Raw genomic sequence first — 6,226 nt, 5'->3', positions numbered from 1 at the left:
ACGAGAGGAGAAATTGAAAATTTTGGGGCTTCATATTTTCGATTTGTTAATTCATTCCATTACCTACGGTGTTCCCCATCGGATAGAAATTTTTGCTTGGTTTGCTATCATGGGTAAACTTAATACAACACCATTAGTTTGGTTTATACACCGTAGGTGTACTCATTCGCTAATAACGATGTACATAATAAACTAAATAATAATAATAATAAGACTATTAATAATTTAATTAACGATTACGCTTTTTATAAACTTATTAACTAATCCGTAACTTTTTATTTAATTTACGACTATATGTATAGGAGTATATGCTAAAACATGCACTTATCAATTTAACTAATTCAAATAATAAATTGTATTAATTTAATATACATGGGTACATATTTTTTTAAAAATAATAATTAATATTTATTTCAGAATGAATTACTCATGTAAAGATACCATACGTTTCAAATAACCGTTCTCTTATTGTATAAATACTCCCTATGTCCCTTAATACTCGACCTGTTTTGACCGAATACGCTTGCCGATGCACAACTTTGACCACCAATTTCTTTAACTACATATTATAAAAACTTATAAAATATTAATATTTTGAAAATATACATTAAGATGAAGCCAACAATATATTATATACTAACATTTATTTTCATATAATAGAAATAAAATAAGGTCAAAGTGAATTATGTGAATGGTGCAAAAAGTCAAAACAGGTCAAGTATTAAGGGATGGAGGGAGTAGAACACTAAAGCTATGGTTGGTCTTCCCTCAAAAAAAAGTGTAACCTAAGAGAACAGTCTTTTGAGAGGAAAGGTCTATTAGGTTTGCAATTTTTTCTATTTTTGAGAATGTTGTGTAGCAACAATACGACACTGCAATACGCTGTTGATGCGAACGGTAGACACCAAACTGAGGTGGCCCTAGCACACGATGATAGCCTAGTTGATCGTTGGATCGGAGAAGGGACAAAAATAAGAGCAGGGTGAAGCACCTACAACGAGTCAACGACAACTACCGACAAGAACAACACCCAAACACAACATCGATAAATCGGTAATAGCTACGACAATTAGGTTTTGGTTTTAATTATACATTGAATCTCTAATTAATATCTGGAGTTGAATTGAGCAATAAAATATTTTGATCGCAAATTCGCAATTATAATGTTTCAACATCGCAAAATGGTGATCGCGCTCCGAATTCACCGCATCTTATTTTGGGCTCTCGCGGTAATACCAGTTTGGTTGTAAAATGTTGTATTTTAAAAAAAAAAATTAAAGGATCTTAATTGATATTAACCACCGGCGAGTTAAAGATGCGTTAAATGGCCGGAAAATGGGAATGAGGTCCCAAAAGGTGAACAAAGAAAGTATAGGTCCTGAATGGTGAAAAACCCAAAAGGTTGGACCCCAAACTTTAGCTTAACTCATTTTTTAATTGAATAACAGAGGGTGTGAGACCAAAATTTTGTTAGTGGGATGAGAGATGAAATATAATAATAGTGGATCGTTCTTAATTTGAAAGTGTAATAAGCAATGTAAGACAGATGAAAAAGGAAAGTGTAACGAATAGTTTAGGACAACCGGAATGAGTAGTCCATAATCTCTACATGATTATTTTAACATCCTTGTTTTGTTTCACTCCGTAAATTCTATTACTTCTTCAGTTCCGCAAATATACCACCATTTTGCCTTTTACACTATTCACGATGTAGCTTTAACCATCATTATTATATAAACTCCCTCCATTCCCCAATACTCGCAACAATTCATTGGACACATAATTTCAGAGGAGAGTAAAATATTCAAAAAAATGAATAAAGTAAGTTGCAAATGGATGTGTTCGGGGAAATTTTTTTTATGAAAATTTACAAATTATTCTTAGCTAGCTTATTTGAGAGTTTGTGAATTACTACCTACGTCTTTAAAATTTTTTGTATTAGTACTAGTACATCATTAATTATTAATGCCAATTACTCCCTGCTCGTCATTTAATTTACTTTTTCACCCATTGGTCAATTAGTAACATCATAAACACCCTAATTATATATAAATAATTTATAATCACCTAAAAAAAATAAAAAAAATCGGGTGGGTCAATTTTTGTGATTTTTTTTTTTAGTTTTAGGTGATTTTAGTTTTAGTTTGTTAATTTAAATAATTAATATATTGGTGGTTATGATGTCATTAGTTGACCAATGGGTGAAAACGTATATTAAATGACAAGTAGATAGTAAGGATTTGTTCTATTCGACTTATTTTGAGTTATTTCAGACAAAATAAGTTCAGATGAGTTAAGATAAGTTCATATAATATAAGTTCAGAAAAAATAAGTTTTTTTCACACATTTTCACACACAAATAAGTTTATTTCAGATAAAATATTTTTTTTAAGATAAAATAAGTTCATGTTCAGATAAGTTCAGTTATGTACAGTTAAGTTCGGATTAGTTCAGATAATATTAGTTCAGTCAAAATAAGTCGAATAGAACGGATTAGTTCAGATAATATAAGTTCGGATTAGTTCAGATAATATAAGTTCGAATAAGTTCGGTAAATTTAAGTTCAGAAAAAATAAGTTTTTTTCAGAAATTTTCACCCACAAATAAGTTTATTTCAAACAAAATAAGTTTTTTGCAAATAAAATAAGTCCAGATAAGTTCAGTTAAGTTCAGATAAGTTCAAATAATATAAGTTCATTCAAATTAAGTCGAATAGAACGGAGCTTAATTGGCATGAATAATTAAAGATGTAGGTAGTAATTCTCAACTTTTAAAGATCTAGGTAGGAATTCACAAACTCGCAAACAAGTTAGGTAGTTATTAGCAAATTCTCCTTATTATATTATTATTATTATTATTATTATTATTATTATTATTATTATTATTATTGCACAAATTTCTAAGAAAATGTTTGGTTGCAACTAATTAGAGGGGGAAGTGTGACTTCCTAGGAAGTGAACATTTGTCATGTTGTTTGGTTGACATGAAATTAATAAGATGGGGGAATGAAGTAGAATTTCCTAGGAATTTGGAGTTCCCATAGGACATGAGAAGTGGCTTACCCACCCTCCCCTTGGTACGTCACAATTCCCATGTTATTTCCTAGGAAATGTGAATTTCTTAGTGCTACCAAACAAGAGTATGTCATTTCCTAAGTAGTTCAAAAAGGAAATAACTTCCCATGAAAACAAACTTCCAATGGGAATTTAATTCCTATGTCAATCAAACTACCCCTAAATATTTGTGGGGCCATTGGGAGGGGAAATAATAAATGTGGTATTTACTTAAAATATAAATGTTGCAAGTATTCGAGTTAAGCTAATTTATGGGGTCTAGCCTTTTAGAATTTTCATTGTTTGAGACCTATACTTTTTTTTCACCGTTTAGGACCTTATTCCCTTTTTCCGTTCAAGCTTACCTATAGTACTTTAAAAAGTTAGATCATTGGGTCGAAAGGTTAGGTCCTAACGTTCAAAAATTAAAGTAAATACAAAGTTTGAGTACTAACCTTTTCGTTTTTTCACCTTTCAGAATCTGGACTTTCTTTTTTCACCTTTTGAGACCGCATTCGTATTTCCATGTAATTCCAATCCAATGACTCGGTACGTTTTCCTTTTTCATCAGTCTCCATTACTCATTACGCTTTCCTTTTTCATCTGTCTCACATTACTTGTTACACTTATAAATTAGGAATGGTCCCACAATTATTATATTGTCTCTCTCATCCCCCCAACAAAAGTTTCCTCCCACACTCTCTCATTCAATTAAAAAACTACTCCACTAACTCTTATCACATCCACTTTTTCAATAAAATAATAATTGATAACCAAACAACCATTTATCACCAAAAACTTAATTTGTGCAAAGATAAGTGTAACGAGTAATGTGGGTTGATGGAGTATTAAACTCCTAATCATTAACATAATAAGCTCAAATTGAAATAACATATATGTAACTTAATTCATAAACTCAGCCCATGTATAAATTTATTTGGGCATCAAACAATCTAAAGATTAAAGAGGCAAATAATTATTCACAAGTATGCAATGGCGGAGATCTTAAACATTTTTACGAGGAGGATATATAGGAGGATCTTAAATTTTTGTTGCTACTTTTACTGCTGTTGCTGCTAGGGCTGAGCAAAATTGTCTGAAAATCCAAAAATCTGAATACTAGATCCGCATCCGATCCCTTTTTTTGGATATCCGATTCGAAATAAATTTTGGATCGGATATCTGATATAAAATTATCGGATATCGGATTCCCATACGTATATTGTTTTTTTTTAAATCGGATATCTGATATCCGAAAAATTATCAGATATAGGATTTCGGATATCCGATTTGAAGATCCAAAATAATTACTAGTTTTAATTTTTAGGGTAAAACCAAATAAACACTTTACCCTAAAACTCAAAATTATCTCAAGGCCTCATGCTGCACTTCAAATCCTCTCACTTTCTCTCTCTTCTAGTCTCTTGGCCTCCTGGCCTCTCTATGGATCCGTAAAATCCTGGATCCGCCACTGAATGTAGATAACATTAACCTGATGTTATATATTGTTGTTGTGCTTGACCCTCGCCGTAAAATGTTCAATGTCAAGTGGGCTATTGATGATCAATATGATTTAGACAAGGCTTTGAAGTTGTATGGTGTGATCTCGGATGCTTTGACTTCTTTGTATGAACATTATGCTTCTTCTCAAACTGAAAATGTATAAGTTCCTTGAAAAGTAGTAGATTTGACTTCTATTGATACAAAGATCGATCTACAATGGCGTGATGTGGAGGACTATGAGTTTGAGAAGCATGTTGGTGCACATGTTGTTTGGAAAAAGATTCTGATTTGGGTAAATATTTAATGGATGATAAAGAGCCTATAATGTCATCGGGAAGAGCTTTGATCCTTTAGTTGATAGTTTCTCTTATGGCTAGGGATGTATTAACCATTTCAGAATCTTCATTTAGCAACGGGGGACGGGTAATTAATAAATTTCATAATTCTCTTTCATCACAAATGACAGAAGCTTTAATATGGAGAAGATTGTTGTGTGTTGCAAATAGACCACTTATTATCGAAGAAAGTATTGCTGAAATGGAAAAGATTGAGGAGGGTAATATATATTTCTTATTGTTTAATTAGTTGTATTATAAATTTGTGCTCCTTGTGTGAATTTTGAGTTTTACAATACTAACATATGATCTTTGCTTTTCTGTATAATTGCCCTCATTGGTGGAGAAACCATCAATTTTCGTCGTTGATGATTATTTCTAGTTATTAAATTTCACTTTTTTAATATTTACTGTAGTTAAAGACCGACTATTGTTGATTAGTATTTGTAAACGGCTAAACATTGGTGTTAAAGACTTGTAATTTTGAGTTAAAGACTATTAATTATTATGTAAGTTTCCCGCTAGGATGGGCATTCTACTCTTCTAGGTTGCTGGCAGCATTGTAACACTGCTTGCATGACTATATCTACAACATTGCTTGCAAGGTTTATATGCAATTATGCATAATGTTGGTTTAAATAATTGGTCTTTATATGCAATAGTTTTGTTGTTGTCGCATGTGTGTTGTTGGAAGTATGGGATGAAATAATCCTTCAACTATGTTTGTTTATTTAAATGTTTGTACCAAATAATTTAAAATGTTTGAATGAAGTTAATTGACAAGAGCTTTTTTGGATATTTGATGTCCGGATTATCCGATTTGAAAAAGTCGGATATTCGAATATCGGATATCCGAATTTTTCGTACCAGATACGGATATCAAATATCTAAAAATTTGGATACGGGTATCCGATCCGAATGTTAATTTCAGATCGGATATCATATATGTGCTATCCAATCCGTGCTCACCCCTAGTTGTCGTTGATGTTGCTATTGCTACTGCTACTGCTACTACTACTAAAATAAAATCTAGTTTTTAAGAAATGGTAAAAGTATATTAATAACATACCAATACTACTACTACTACTACTACTACTACTACTAAAATAAATTCTAAAATAAATTCTAAAATAAAATCTAGTTTAAAAAAATGGTGAAATTATATTAATCATATAAAATCTATACTAATATTTAAAATGGAAAATTTTTATGTCATAATGTCATGTGTCCCGTTAATATTTTACCTCCTAAAAGTTACAACCATTATTCTATTCGTCTTCCTTTCTTCGATCATCCAACGTCTTTAATTCCATGCACCATTTTTTGGCTCTTTTA

The sequence above is a fragment of the Spinacia oleracea genome, chromosome 1 (assembly GCF_020520425.1).
Source record: "Spinacia oleracea cultivar Varoflay chromosome 1, BTI_SOV_V1, whole genome shotgun sequence".
Taxonomy (NCBI): domain Eukaryota; kingdom Viridiplantae; phylum Streptophyta; class Magnoliopsida; order Caryophyllales; family Amaranthaceae; genus Spinacia; species Spinacia oleracea.
The sequence above is the reverse complement of the archived record's forward strand: the minus strand, read 5'-3'. Positions refer to the sequence as shown.